Source organism: Camellia sinensis, chromosome 13, assembly GCF_055761805.1.
Source record: "Camellia sinensis isolate YWXY chromosome 13, ASM5576180v1, whole genome shotgun sequence".
Taxonomy (NCBI): Eukaryota; Viridiplantae; Streptophyta; class Magnoliopsida; order Ericales; family Theaceae; genus Camellia; species Camellia sinensis.
Window position 1 is genome coordinate 120487403 of NC_138973.1, and position 16819 is coordinate 120504221.

Genomic DNA, 16819 nt, shown 5'->3' on the forward strand with positions numbered 1-16819 from the left:
AACTAGGGGCACAGTTGAGTCAGGCTTCCTGTCTTTTCCCCGTTGCCAATGCCTTTTCCAGAAAGGGCACCATACTTGCCAAGAAGGGCACTCTCCCTGCCAGAAAGGGCACAACTAAAACTATCAACAAAAGAGCTGAAAGCTCTCTCATCCTCCAAGCAACGAGGTATCAAGCCAAGTGCGAAGCACAAACTGGAATGGATCAAGATATCCCACTCCCTCATCTGGACAGATCTAACCACATCCAAACTCCCCGGTAGAGCATCGACCGCCGATGTCAGCGACAGATTCGCTACACGCTTAGTTGCAGCACAACCCCTCTGTGGGAGGAACTCACTAGCTGCGCGTAGAAAAAGAAGAATCTAGCTGAGTGCTAGGGGCAAGAGCCCACAACTTTTTGTTTATCCATCAACCACCCTGGGGAGGGATAAAAATGAGAGAATAAAGAATAGAGAGATGTACGATGAGAGAAAAGTGAGAAAAGGGTTTTGTGAGAAAAACCGAGCTTGAAGGCCGAGTGATGTGAGAATCACAAATGAGAAAGGGTGGGAAACAATACCCAGAGAAACAGGCTCCCTGTGCACGTCTGAGTGTCGTGTCTTTTTGTTTTACCTCGATTCTTGTCTTGAGTCGTTTTTTTGAGTGTCTGTATTTGTGTTTAGGTTGTTTACCTTTTGTTTTCCGTTGTTGAGTCGTAGTGCGTTGTGTTCAGTCGTAGGCTCAATACCCGGTCGAGAAATCATTTATCAATTTCAAAATAAAATCGTTTTGCGCTCCGAGTGCCATGTCGTTCTCCACATCTGTGCAAAACAAGCTTCGTTCTTTCATAAAACCGCAGGGTTCAACCCAGGTCATGTCAGAATAGTAAAACCAGGACCTATCTGAAGCTATATGGGTTCCAGACTGCAAAGCAAAAGAAAAGAGGAAATGTCGAGCATCTGAGTTTGTTTCAACTTTAGTAAGTTCCGAGACTACATTCCGTGTGTACCTCTTCAGGTCTTGCCAATGCTCCGAAGTATGAGTGTGCCTCTACCTCAAGCTCAAGATCAAGTCTGCTTCAAGTCAGAATGGTGATCAAAAGTGCTCTCCCTGAGTACCATTCCCTACCAGAGGCATCTTGGCTGTATTCGCAATGAGTTCCTAGGAGACCAACTGCGACGGTGGAAACTAGAGTTCAAATGGCTGTTGCCTAGAACGCAAAGGTTCGGGATTTCCGAGACTAAAGTTTGGTTTAAATACCCAGGGGTGTATCTCCGACTTGAAATCTGTATGGAAGCCCCATAGGTTGAGATAGCGTGTATAAACCTCAATTCTGGATACTGAACCAACCTAGTCTGTCACCCCGTTGGAGAATAGGGAAAGTTGTGAATATGATCAGGAAGAAAGGCAACATCCAAAGTGTTCTACGTGAAGAATCCTTGTCAGTATTTTAGAGCCTTTGTACTGTGAGTTGAAGGTAAGTGTTCGAAGAGCACGAGGGGAGATCCCCGTCAGAGTAGAGCGGTTCATCGCCACTCACCCCATGAGGTGCTTTCTAAAGCGCCGCTACACTTGTTTATTGCGTTCTTTAAACATCATGCATTGTATTGCATTGTACCTATCAAGTTTCTTTCTCATTCATGCACAATATTGTATGTACGGTTCATTCAAAGAAGTTCCGTTTGAGATCATTTATTTAGTGCATCAATCACACTTCATTCAGTTAGTGTATCAATCACACTTTATTTACTTAGTGTATCAATCACACTTCACTTCCTTCATTTACTTAGTGTATCAATCACACTTCACTTTCTTCACTCACTTAGTGCATCAATCACACTTCATTTATTTAGTGTATCAATCACACACTCTTCACTTACTGTGTCAATCACACTTCTTTCATTTTGTGTATCTATCACACACATTCTCATTTTGTGTATCTATCACACACATTCTCATTTTCTGTATCTATCACACACATTCTCATTTTCTGTATCTACCATGCACATATTCAGTTTAGTGTATCTATCACACACATTCTCATTTTCTGTATCTATCACACACATTCTCATTTTCTGTATCTATCACACACATTCTCATTTTCTGTATCTATCACACACATCCTCATTTTGTGTATCTACCATGCACATATTCACTTTAGTGTATCTATCACATACATTCTCGTTTAGTGTATCTATCACACTTCGTGTTCATTTAGTGTATCAATCACACTTCACATTTAGTATATCAATCATACTCTGTTCACATAGTTCATCTATCACACTTTGTGTTCACATTTAGCATATCAATCATACTCTGTTCACTAAGTGCATCTATCACACTTCGTGTTCATTTAGTGTATCCATCACACTCTGTTCACATAGTGCATCTATCACACTTTGTGTTCACATTCAGTGTATCAATCATACTTTGTTCACTAAGTGCATCTATCACACTTCGTGTTCATTTAGTGTATCCATCACACTCATTCACTAAGTGCATCTATCACACTTCGTGTTCACATTTAGTATATCAATCATACTATGTTCGTGTTCACATTTAGTATATCAATCATACTCTGTTCACATAGTACATCTATCACACTTTGTGTTCACTTTTAGTGTATCTATCATACTCTGTTCACTTAGTGCATCTATTCACTTTTAGTGTATCAATCACACTCTGTTCACTTAGTGCATCTATCACACTTTGTGTCCGCTTTTAGTGTATCAATCACACTTCATTCATTTAGTACATCCATCATACTTGTTCACTAAGTGCATCTATCACACTTTGTGTTCACCTTTAGTATATCTATCATACTCTGTTCACTAAGTGCATCTATCACACTTTGTGTTCACCTTTAGTATATCAATCATACTCTGTTCACATAATGCATCTATCACACTTTGTGTTCACTTTTAGTGTATCTATCATACTCTGTTCACTTAGTGCATCTATCACACTTTGTGTTCACTTTTAGTGTATCAATCACACTCAGTTCACTTAGTGCATCTATCACACTTTGTTTCCGCTTTTAGTGTATCAATCACACTTCATTCATTTAGTATATCCATCATACTTGTTCACTAAGTGCATCTATCACACTTTGTGTTCACCTTTAGTATATCTATCATACTCTGTTCACTAAGTGCATCTATCACACTTTGTGTTCACCTTTAGTATATTTATCATACTCTGTTCACTAAGTGCATCTATCACACTTCGTGTTCACCTTTAGTATACCCATCATACTTGTTCACTAAGTGCATTTATCACACTTCATGTTCACCTTTAGTATATCTATCATACTTTGTTTACTAAGTGCATCTATCAAACTTCGTGTTCACATTTAGTATATCAATCATACTTTGTTCACTTGGTGCATCTATCACACTTTGTGTCCATGTTTAGTGTATCAATCACACTTCATCACCTTTTGTGTATCCATCACACTTTGTTTCATATAGTGTATCCATCACACTCGCTTCACTTTGTGTATCTATCACACGCTTACCTAATGCATCTATTACACTTTGTTCACCTTGTGAATCTATCACACTATACTTACTTTGAGTATCTATCACACTATGCTCACTTAGTGTATCTATCGCACATGCTTACTCACTTTGTATATCTATCGCACATGTTCATGAAGATTTCACAATTTTCAAACCGGCTTTGCGTAGCGTATAAGTCCAATTATCAAAGTCTTCTTGCATATCATTTGCATCATGCCCTTGAACTACACTGGTTTCATTCCTTGCAAAGGGATACGTAGGCAGCCTGAGGGCACAACCATTTATTTATCGGTATTTTGTTTGTTTGACCAAGTCCTCAGCCTTGTCAAAAATGGGTCGTCTCTAGGCTTTGACATTCACTCACGTCAGTTCTTGACTTCCAAGTTCTGTCAAAGAGGGGTAACTGTAGACACCCCATTTTTGACCGCCCTCAAGACTTGGGCGTTACTGATAGTTTACTTGGTGGAGAAAGGTGTGTAGGGCAAAGGTTCAGTTTCTTTGGAAAGGAGAGAGAAAAATCTCAACTTCACACCCTATTTTGGACCAAAGTTATTTTGGAGGGTTTTTAGACCTTAGAACCCTCTCTTTCAAAACACTTTTGAAATAAAGTTTCAACAATGTTCTAAGGCTCACATTTTGTCAAATGATGCGTTTTTCGATAAACCAAGTAAGGACAAAGTGGAAATGAATAAAAGAGAGATGAAATCCTTGAAAAATCTTTCAAAACACCTTGCTTAGGGGTTTGAAGTTGAAGAAAGAAGGGGAAGAGAGAAGAAACCAAGTTGGAGAAGAAGATAGGCAAGAATCGCTAAGAGAGAGACGAGCAGGTCTCGCTAAATCAGGTTTATCTGTCTATGCACTCTAAGTTAAGCTATGAGGCCACCATCATTGGAAAGAAGACTTCTGGGGCTTCGTTTTACACTCAAGAATCTCCTAAGGCCGAGTCCGGATGGGGGAGATATGATTGGTTGAAGTTGGGTATCATCCCGGTTGGACCGAAACTGAGCAACCTTCACCAAAATAAGTATAACTTTTTTCATAGTTGGAATTTTGATGCAAAGCTGGTTCCATTGGAAAGCTTACTTCCGGGGCTTCAATTTGGACACAAGAATGACCTGAAAAGGTGTTCATATGAAGGAGTTATGCCCGTTTGAAGTTAGACCTGCATAGCAGATTTTTCCTACCGGCCGACCAAACATTCTGCCGACCAACCAGAACAGACGGCCGGCCGACCAAATAGATGGCCGACCGACCAGTTAAAGTAGCCGGCCGACCAATTTTGCTAGCCGATGACCTTCTGGAGCATTCTACTGATTGAGTGGATGCCAGCTGTGCCAGTTGTTTTGCACAAAACCCCTGCCCGAGGGTCTGCCCTTTTGGGGGGGAAATTTGAATTGGTTTTCCCCCCCCTTTTCCTCCACTCCTCCCTCTATAAAACCAGACCCTCCAGCTCCATTTTTGAGGGTTACGAATTCTTGTTTAGAGCCTTGCTTACATCTCTCCCTCTCCCTCTCTTCCAAGCCTCAAAACCCTAAAAGCCTTGCACCATTTACACACCAACCCATAGCTCCACACATCCACACTCCATTCTAATCTTTTGAAGTTGATTTCCAGAGGCTAGGAGCTCCTCTTCTTGGTCCAAAGGCTGCTGGTTCATTGCTCTTCAAGGGTAAGCACACTTTTCCCCTAAACTAGTCTTTTCTTTCTTCATTTATAAGCCTTGCTTGCAAGCATTTTTGGGCTCCGACCCGAACTGTAAATAGTCATATTTTGTGCTCATCTCCATGTTTGATTAAGGGTCTTTCTCTGTTTGAGGTCTCCTCCTTACCCTTTGTGTTTAAACTCTCTTTTAGGCCAATTTTTGCATAGTATTTTAGGCTTATTTTTGAGCTATTTTGGACCTTTCCATAAACTGTGAAATATCTTTTTTTGAGCCCCTCTTCAACTTTTCTGAAGGGCTCTCCTATGTTTGAGAACAGAAGCTACCACTTGTCTCTTTACCCCTCTTTTAGGCCTTTTCTTGCATGATAGTTTGGCCTTATTTGTGATTATTTTCGTGGCTTGATTTAAACAGAAAAGTGCCTTGTTTTGAGCCCCTATTCAACTTTGTTCAAGGGCTCTTTTCCATTTGGGGCCAGCTGCTGTCCCTTTGTGTTTAATCTCTCTTTTAGGGCCATTTTTGCATGATAGATTAGCCCTATTTGTGTTCATTTTTGAGACTTGTTATAAACTAGAAATATGCATGTTTTGGGACTGTTTTGCATCTTTATTCATGCTTTATGATGAAATAATACATGCTTTGTGTAGCTGTAAGTCATTCCATGTGCCTAGTTTCGAGTTTCGGGGTTCATTCCATGCATCGGGTGCCATGTTTCCATGTTTCGGGGCTGTTTTGTATCACATTTCAGCGCTGAAATTTTCATGTTTGCATACCGTATTCCATGCCTTGCCATGCTTTGGTAGAGTGGCATTTGTTGCCTTAGGTTCGGTCCTCGGTTTGCGTGCATGCGTGCAAGCATCTTGAGAGTCTCATTTTTACCCAATGGCTACTGATGTGAGTGTGGCTGAGGTCCATTCATGTTAGTGTAAGTCCATCCTGCATTATGTATGCCATGTTTCAGTGCGTTGTACGTGTTATGTTGTTAGCATTGTGTGTGCCATGTAGTTGCATTGCATGTTTGCATGTTTGCTTGCATGCTTAGGTCACATGGGCATCGTTGTGCATTGCCTCGCCTCTTGATCAACCATGATTGAGGTTGGGTCCCTTGTATGTTTTGTGTGTATTGCATTTGACATTGAAATGCATGCTTGACTTTTGGGCCATCGTGCATTGAAATGCGTGATTGATGGCCCGAGGGTCGAGGGCCATGCTCCCTTGAGTCCATTGCATGATAAGGAGAGTGGCCATGCATACATTGCTTTGAATTTCCTTGCCATGCACTGTTTGCCCTCTGCTGCTGTCAAAAACAGGTTCTGCAGGAAGCTTTGGCCGGCCGGCCACCTATACTGCCGACCGGCCATTCATTGTTGGCCGATGGATTTAAAAATGGCCGATAACCATCCGGACATGGCCGGTGGTGATCCCACTTGGTCGGGGATGCTCCCCAGTGTCCAGAGAGTGCACCTTGGGAGTTACGCAATTTTTAGAGGAGCAGAGCAGTGTAAACAAAGGCAACAGTGGCGTGGTACGGGTTTCCAAGCAAGGCGAGTCAAGCATGCATCATCCACACATTTTGAGGCAGGGGCTGTGGCCACTTTAATCCTGCGTTTAATTTGTTAATTAATTAGAAATTCTGTAATAATTAATTTAGTATTCGGACTGTAATATTTATTTGGACCCTCCAAGCGAGGGCAATTGTGTAATAAGTGTGCGTGAGTGTGTGTGTGTCTTCCAACCCCACGTCTTTCTTCCCTTTTATTTACCCGCTTATGATGGTAGACTAGGGCATATTTAAATTAGCATACCTTATGCTATGCATGCCTGCATTCATACATTTGTCTTGCATGCACCGGGCTCGGCGCATCATTCTAACTGCATTTGTATTTCAATTCCAAATTGAATACGTGTTAGTTGTAGCATTTTATATGTCATTGTAGATTAGCCGAGCCTATCTTAGTTGCATTTTGCATGTGTTGCATTAGCCATCTTAACATGAACTAGGATCATGCATACGATTACTAACTAGTTTTTGTTTTGGCTCGGAGTACTCGGTAAGCATTTATGCTTTAGCATACCGCATGCGTGTGAGTGTTGCGATAATAGCATGATTACCATGAGGTTAGCTGCTTATGTGATATAACTGCTTGAATGCCTGTAGATGGAGGTTGAATTACCTAAATTGGGATAACGCATTAAAACTGTGAGTTTTAAGCCCATTAGATAGTGGCAAAACCATCTTTTCTAAAAGCCCACTCGAGGGTGGCAAAACCTGCAATTTAGCCTACTTGCGAGTAGCAAACCATTTTCAAAACAAGGATGAAATATTTTGTTCCAATTTAGGCTATTTGGTCTATACTTGTTTGTTGTGCGCATAACATAGTAATTCTAGGCTAATAACCGAAATAAGAACACATAACGTTTTCAAAAACGGATATCACAGTTAGTAGAGGCCGATCTTCGGATCGGGCGAGAGGGGGTGCTCATAGCTGATCTTCCCCAATCGTACCCAAGTTCCCGAGCCGAGGCAACTTTGGTGATGATGGACACGTGGCCTTTGGCACCGAGTCAGGGTTTCCTAAATTCCCCCATAAAAAATATTTTGGTGGCGACTCTGTATCTGGCAAAGCAGTCCATGTTTGGCACTTCTTTTCTAAAAATCTGTTTTTCTCAAAGCGATTTGCCAGATTTGGACTCTTTGGTTCAGATTAAAAACTATGACAATTTGAGTCCGAACTGTAGTGAGCCCAAAACGAACAGAACGGGACCTCACCCTCTCGGGGCGTTCGGGGACGTCTACAGCAGGTAAATAAAAGGGAGAAAGACGTGGGGTTGGAAGACATGCACACACGCACGCACACTTATTACAAAATTCGCCCTCTCGACAGAGGGTCCGAATGAATAATACATGCCAACTAATTAACTAACTAACATGCTAATTAATTAATCTAATTAAACGAATTAGACTATTACAAACCAGATTGAATTAATAAGCGAACTACTTACTAATTATTAGAAAACTTAATTAATTAACTACAAAGTAAACACTTAAAAGTAAGCTGCTCCAGTTCTGTTTGAAGAAGGAGAGTATGCATGCTCGCATTCGGTTCCTCGCCTCGAAACGCCTTCTGGTTGCTCTCTTGAGGCTTTGTTCGCAAGGTGTCTTCCAGTGCTTGTTGCTGAAACTTACCAAAACACTGCTGGGAAATGCACCAATGGCCTGCCGACCATGAGGAGCCTCTGCCGACCCCACTGCTGACCAACAATGCACACTGCCGGCCAATGATGAAGGACTGCCAGCCATCTATGCGAGGGTGTCGGCCACTGGTGTGCTGTGACACCAAGTTGCAAGAAAGCACAAAATAGAAGAAAGGGAGGGTCTCCCAAGGGTATGTACGCACTATGCCACCCCATATCATCTTGAAACATCAAGGAAGAGGCATAGTCGGATCCACGACCATTAATCACGCATCCCAATGCATGATGGCCAAAGATCCAACTTGTGCAAATTAATGAGAAATGAATGCACATAAAAACACGTAAGTGCCTAAAACTCTATCATGGAGAATCAAGAGCGTCGGCGACTGAGAATTGAGACACGTCTTATCACTTGAAGTATGAAGCGTCCCTCATTTCTCGTGTTTGGATTAACACTTAATCCAAACAACAATGCAATGCAAGGATGGCATGCACAATGCGACTCACGCGTGCAAACACGCAATATAATAAGCATGCAACAACAATGCTAAATGAATAAGCATGCAACAACATATGAGACAAACATGCAATAACATGCAAAGGACCAAACATGCAACAAGCATGTGACAACATGCAAGGCAAGCATGCAACAACATGCAAAGAATGGACTTAAACCAAAATCGACAGCTCTCAAATAGGCCCAAATCAGTGGCCATTAATGCATCAAAACTAAGTCATGAAAGCATATATAAGCATGCACAATGTGATGGCTTAACAACTAGACCTCAAAACACAAACCTCAAGCATGATAAAGAAGCGACAAACATGGAAGTGTGACAACACTAAAGGCTCTGAAATCAAGTGTGAAATGATACCAAATCATTTAAACAACACAAGTAAGGCATGCAAAAGGACCTAAGGCACAAAGCCATCAAAGGGACTACACAAAGGGCATGCAATACATGGCACAAATGATTGAACCAAACATGGACAGAGGTTAAATAGGTCTAAACAAAGACCTAAACATGTTAAGATGAAAGCCCAAAGACCTAGGCATGCAAACATACAAGCTAAGCCAAAACAAGGTAACACATGCTCAACCCTCGAAGGCACTTAAAGCATGAATGAAGTGGGAATATGGCAATGCTATAGGCTCTGAAATGAAGTATTAAGTGATGATAAATCATCTAAATAGCTGAAAGATAGCATGCATGAGTCAACAAAACACAAAGCTTGCAAGGCCAATTGTACTACAGCTATACAAAGCATGAAGGATATGGCAAGGGTAACCCAAAAAAGTCCTAGTACATGTTAATATGAGACTAAAACATGTATGGAGGTAAGCCAAAACAAGCTAGCATGAAGGGCATAAGGCATGATGCATACAAGGCCAACAAGGGGGATTACACTACACCTATTACAACCCAACAAGGCATGACTTGAACAACATAAAATAGAGTTACATCATGGTATAATAAGACCAAAAATGCACTGATATGATGACCCAAAGGCCTAGGCTTAATGGCATGCACAATGATCCATTCATGAGGCATAAAACACAAACTCTTCAAGGCATTCAAAGCATGTCAAATGCAGGTGTATGACCTCATTTCATGGACTGAAATAATATTTAGAATGATGGCAAAGCATGTAATCATCACATGTATGGCATGGTAGGGGCCTCAAAACCCAATGCTAGTCAAAGCATTTACACTATAGCTATACAAAACATAAGTGATATGGCCATGGCAGCCCAAAACAGTCCTAGGACAGCCCAAAATAAGAATAAAATCATGCTGGAGCAAAGCCAAAATATGCTAGGATGATGAGTCAAAACATCATGCAAATAAAGCTAGTAAGCAAGATTTGTTCTACAAGTATATGGAGCATGCAAAGGATGACCAAACCAACTATGGAAAGAGTCATGACATGGCAAAAAATCACCAAAAACATGCTGGAATGGACTCAACATAAGCTAGGATGACATGCTAAAGCAAGAAGCATACAAGACTAGTTTATGAGATTAACACTACAAGTGTATTATGCATGCATGGAGTGACAAAATCAACCCAAACCAGATCTAAGGCATGGTAAAAAAATCACCAAAAACCTACTAAAATGGAGCCAACACATGCAAGAAAGACATGCTACTTTGATGAGCCACACATGGGGTTACACTACACATGTATGAAGCATGCAAGATATGACCAAACTAGCCATGGACAGACTTAAGGCAGGTCCTAAAAGTCACAAAAAAGGGCCTAAACTAAGCTTAAAAAATACGGAGAGGCATGCTCCATTGGAAGGCCAAAAACTCAAGCAAACAAGAATCAAAAGAGAGGGGGCCACCCCCTTTGATTTGAGGCCTCAAAACCACATGCCTACCAATAAAAATCCACTGGATTTCAGTGGCTAGAAGTCCAAACCAAGGCTAGCTCGAAGGCCTTAAGGCATGGCTCAAAACAAGGCTAAACAAAGCCAATAAGAGGGTTGAAGACCCTCAACAGCCAAAAGATCTTAAACAATTACCAAAAGTACTTAAAAACAAGAATTTTTTCAGTTGAAAGCAAGGCCTAAAACAAAGTGCAAGGATGGCCAAAATGAAGTACAAAAAAGTGCTAAAATGGGAAAAATACTCACCCTTGAAGTCCAACTTCGAAACCAGCAACTTCAGGGGGTAAAACCTCACTTTCAGAGCTCAAGAAGTCCTCCCAAGAACCTCAGTCCAATGGTGGTGGTGTATCTCTATGTGTTGTAGTGTAAAAGTGCAAGGAAAATGGACTAAAACACAACAATATAGAGAGAGAGAGAGCTATATCTCTTGTAAAAGTGTTGAACCTCTACTAAGGAGAGAGGCTCTCTCCTTATATAGAAGAAAAGCAATGCAAAGCTTCTTCAAGAAGCTTGGCAAGAGCGTCATCCCTCCATACACATGTATAGAGGGCAGACAAAAGGATTCCCGCTGGCTCAAAAGATCTGGAGTAAAACCAGCTGAGACAGGGGTCCTGCTAGCCATCAGGGATGGCCGACAGTGGCTCATTGATGGCCAGCAGGCTCACTCAATGGCCGGTAGCAACAAAGTGAAGGCCGGCAGACCCAAAAGGGGGCTGGCAGTGCACCAAGAAGCACACTATGAAAGGACCAAGCCATGGTCCAAGAATGGGGCAGAAAGGATACATGGTTTGGGAAGCTCGAACCTGTGACATTCCGCTGCAAAAGTCGAATGCCCGACGAGCAATCGAACTTGTGTCCGGATGTACCTGCAAGCACAACCGAGTCTTGAGGATGGTCAAAAATGGGGTGTCTACATTGAGTTACCCAACAATCTTTGCAAAATTTTTCCTTAAAACCCTTTTGATCCTCCATCTTTTGAACCGATTAAAAATTGTTTCGGTTGAAGTTTGGGTTTTCTCTTTATTTTATCTCACTTTTGCCCACATTGCTCAAATTTTCCTTCTGTGCCCTTTTGATTTTCCATAATTTCTTTACTCTCTCTCTCTTAGGGTTTGGAATTTAGGATTTCACCTATTTTCACTCATCCCCTTCATTTTTCTTCACTTTTTTCATGGCTAGTGACGAGGTTCCCATTCCGGAGCCTGCCATAGGTATTGATGCTACCCTTGGTGTAGATGTGGAGGCGGAGGAAACTATTGTGTTACTTCCCCTTGCTGAGAGGCCTTTTGATGCGGCCACATACCAGCCGCGTACACATGTGCCACCCCCCGGCGGCATCTTGAGATTCGAGGGCTTCATTCCAGGGCTAGATAAGGACACTCTATTGCGAGAGCCTATAGAGCATATATCTATCAATGCTTCCAAGGTACATAACTTTCCCCCTATTTACTTTGCATTTTACTTTGCACACATGTTGTAATGTTAAAATTGATGAACAAACCACTTATCTTTGTTGTACATATACTGATAAAACTTCCAATTTATAGGTGATCGCTAGGAGGATAGGCGACTACGGGTCTATATCCAGCCCCTGACGTTAGTATGAACAGCTTCCCGCAGAGGTCCGCACTTTGGTAGATGCTGCTGGCTTTGGGCCCTTCTGCTCTAGGCTCATACAGATGAGGACCGAGTCTTGGCTTTATGGGGCCCTAGTAGAGAGATGGTGGGATGCCACCAACTTATTTCACTTCTCTTCTACCGGGGAGATGACACTGACCCCATATGACTTCTTGATGTTAACAGGTTTGCGGGTTGGGGTTAGCGGCCCAGTCCCCTTCGATCCGGATATGACTCAATGGAGGGATGCACAAGTCCAGCTTCTCGGGGCGGCAGGCTTCTGTGTACCGGGGAAGTGCTCTAAGCAACCAACTTTTGTGGGATGGTGGCTACAGTCGGTTCTTGGAGTACTTCTCCGGTACACAGCCAGCCAGAACAGATGAGGTTTCCCAGCCTTCCTCATATATCTTCTCGGTACTACCTTGTTTGCAAACAGAGAAAATACCATGGGATTATATATTCTAGGGGCACTGGTACACCTTCCTCGGGTGGCGGATTACGATTGGGTTAGTGCCGGTCTGGCCACCCTATACTGCTACATGAGCTCCGTCTCTTGCCGCAAGGAGGATTCACTTGCTGGCTACTGGAGGGTTTGGGAGGTACATCCTACGCTCACCTTTCTAATATGCTTTACATTTTGTTCACTGTTGCATTTCTTGCTCATGTCATCCATTTTCTCATGTCATCTATCTGCCTTTGGTTTGCAGCTTTGGGTCTACACATATTTCACTTCTTTGGCTCCAGTTCTAGTGAGGCCAATCGAGTTGTCTGTACCCCGCTCTCAGTACTACAAATTGCAGTTCGAGTGACGTCGCCTTGTAGATCATACCTTCCCATATTTTTGCTACTTCTTTTGACATTATCACTGCAGATCAGGTATTGCACTGTTTCCCACACTATATGATCACCCTTATACTATTGTACTGTTGTGTCTGTACCATATTGCCATTCTCATATTTCACTGACTTCTGACACTACACTAATTTTCTGACATCGTACTGCCATTCTGACATTGCACTGATATCTAACACTGCACTGATTTTCTCATACTACACTGATATCTGACACTGCATTGATTTCTAACACTGCACTGATATCTGACAATGCACTGATTTTCTCAAGTTGACTGGCACCCTTGGACAGGCATTCCTCAAGTGTCGAGGGTAACCTACACCGCTGTCTGGCATGCTTCCACGATGAGGATCCTGTTCGAGGGCCTTTTTGGCCGGGCATACTACCTGGGTGAGAGATTCATTCACCAGACATGAGGCATTGCTGACCCTGATATTCCACATCCTCCTCCTCCTGACATGAGGGTGTTAGATGATTTACAAGATGGTCCTGAGCTCGAACTCTTGATGATAGGTGAGAACAACGATCATCACCATGAGCCCGGTGACTTTACTACTTTCTTACGCACACTAGTGATGGCACCTCTTACTCAAGGCATGGCTTAAGTTGTGCTAGAGGTTATTGCTCCTCCTGCTGCTGCGGCTGATGATACGCCCCGTTGGAGGTGCCCCTGCCGTTCCTCCCATTCTTGGATTGCTTGTGATTCCCACCGAGATCATATATATACGTCCAGATGGAGTGATCGAGAAGATCCCACTTGAGCCCATCGAGGAGAGGGACCGCAGACTTGTGTTTTCCCCTGGCATTGAGTAGGTACACTTTCTTCTTATACTAGTCCATTCTGCACTTTACCTTATTGTCAACCATTAATGTTCATTGTTCAATTACTTCTATCTGCTTTTCTCAGTTTCTATTCTTTTGCAGATTCTTCGAGCGTACGGTGATAAGCTTCTTCGAATGATCAACTGATTACTTATCATGGTATGGAGGAGGTAGACTGCCTTAGTCACCCATGGGATTAAGGTACAGTCTGTGTATAGCCTATTTTCATTGTCATACTGTACACTTCTGATCACTCTTACAGATATCTGTTCTTTTTTAGTTTGAGCCAGAGCCAGCAGTGCCTACAGGACTTTTCATAGCCAGTAGGTGGAGACAAGGCCCAGTGAGAGGCTGAGGAGGCGCCGATCAGGGGAGAGGTCAAGGGAGGCAGCACTCGCCTTTTAAGGAGTCTTTTGATGGGTTTACGACCCTTAAGGATTACGGACAGGAGATCGACCTACAGTTGAGCAACCCTAGCAATGACAGTGATGCACCTCGTCCACAACTGAGGAGGAAGAGAGCGAGGATAGACTACTGATGACGATGATCATTTTGCTTTTATTTTGCTTTTGTTTTTGTTTTGTTATGTAGTTACAAAACTTGCTCCGGAGAGACCTTTTGTTTTTCAAAAACTTTCTTATGTTTTGGTTGTATAAAACAATGATCGGGGTTAGGCCCACCAGTTATGAAAGGCAAGTTTTATTGAATGATCTCTTTGTACAATATGATGAACTGCATTACCCTTACATTTGTAACCTTCAGAACTGTGAATGCTTTGCTCTTGAATTGATTCATGAATTGGATAATGACTTACAACTAGTCAAAACATAAAATACAACTCGATAATAGAAAAACAAAATGAAAACAACTCGAAAAAACTAATAAACACTTGGTACAAACAAAACAAAACTCAAAAGTACAGTCAAAGTCCATCCAAACAAAGGTCAGCTCTCACTGCAACAGATCTGCACTGGGCCAGCACCAAGACCTGGCCAGGCTTCATTGACAAGTAACATCTCCATTAGTGTGATGTTGATCAATGCTGTCCAGCTGTCATGCTCAGCTCCTTCTTAGACTCTATAAATAATGCTTCCAATGCTGTTTTTCTGGCAAAGTCACAAGTCCTTGATATTTTGCTCTCAAAATGGAAATGTTACTTGTTAGTAGGCTTCGGGACTAGATAGGCGCTTTGGATGGCTTGGAAAAGGTGAATTTCCGTGGCTTCGGCCTAAATGCCCTTTTTCCTTTGAGCTACACTTCTCTTTACTTTCCATTCCTCCATGCCAGGGTTCGATTGTGAGAACCCGAATATAAAAATTAAGTAAATAATTAAATAAGAATTTTACAAATCCCAAATATTTTATTATGAATCTTTAAGTGCAAATTAAATATTATTGGAGGATCTTTTAATTAATTTTAAACTTAAAATAAATTTGTGGTGAAAGCATTTAATTTAGAGGCAAGATTTATAATAAAAAATATATATATATAGAGAGAGGAGGGTGTGACTTGAACTCTAGACCACAAGGTTAATATATAAGACTCCTACCAATTGAGTTACATATAACTTATACATATATTTTGTATATTTATTTATTTATTTGACCTATGTGTGCCCACTACTAGTATAAAATAAAATAAACACAAACCCTACTCTATTATTTGTTCACCACATAGGGCAACAACACAGCAGCCACGCGAGAAGGTTTGAGAGAAGGAAAAAAAAGAAGAAGATGTTGCAATCAAAGAACTTTTGGGTGTGTTGTGTTGTGTGTGATCATCAAAGGTTAGCCCTCTTAGGTTTTCTTCTCTTCTTTCTTTGTTCTATCCTTATTCTATAATAATTTTATTCATTCATGGAGAGGTTGTATGTCACGACCCGAACCCGCCCCCGTGGGTTAAGGACGTAACCGGCCAGTAATCATGAGATTACCTACGGCCTCAAACTGTTCTAAACGTATTTTAACAGAGTTAATGGGGGCCAAACGGAAGCAAAATTAAAAACTTTGTCCATAGAGCCGTGCTTATATGCACATCAAACAAACCATACTCAGATACGTTAATAACTCACATCAAAAGTGCAGTTTCACAAAATTCATTACAGACAGGATCGTCCAAAACGAGTCAACCTATAACAGACTATGGACAGACATGCACTGGGTCCTTGCCAACAAGACAAAACATAGGTACATAGTAAAAGGGCAAGGATGGTCTCATGCACGAGGCACAAGGCTGACTCTCCCAAAACTCCTGTTGTTCCTAGCAGACTTCACTGGGGCTGGGTTTGGACTTCCCTTGGCTCACCTACAAATACATGAATGAGCGTGAGCGATAGCCCAGTGAATAATATCAAATATAACAGTTACATAACAATATGTAGATCAACATGCTCCAAACGGCCTTGGGCCCAATTCATACTTCTGTTTAGCAGCAAAATATATATAACTATACGAAATACAAGTCAAGTAACTGTAGTTCCAAACATTCTGGCCTTTGGCCCATCCGGGTTTCCATTCATGGCAAACGGCCTTTGGCCCATTCATTCATGTCAAACGGCCTTTGGCCCATTCGTTCATGTCAAACGGCCTTTGGCCCATTCATTCATGTCAAACGGCCTTTGGCCCATTCATTCATGTCAAACGGCCTTTGGCCCATTCATTCATGTCAAACGGCCTTTGGCCCATTCATTCATGTCAAACGGCCTTTGGCCCATTCATTCATGTCAAACGGCCTTTGGCCCATTCATTCATGTCAAACGGCCTTTGGCCCATTCATTCAT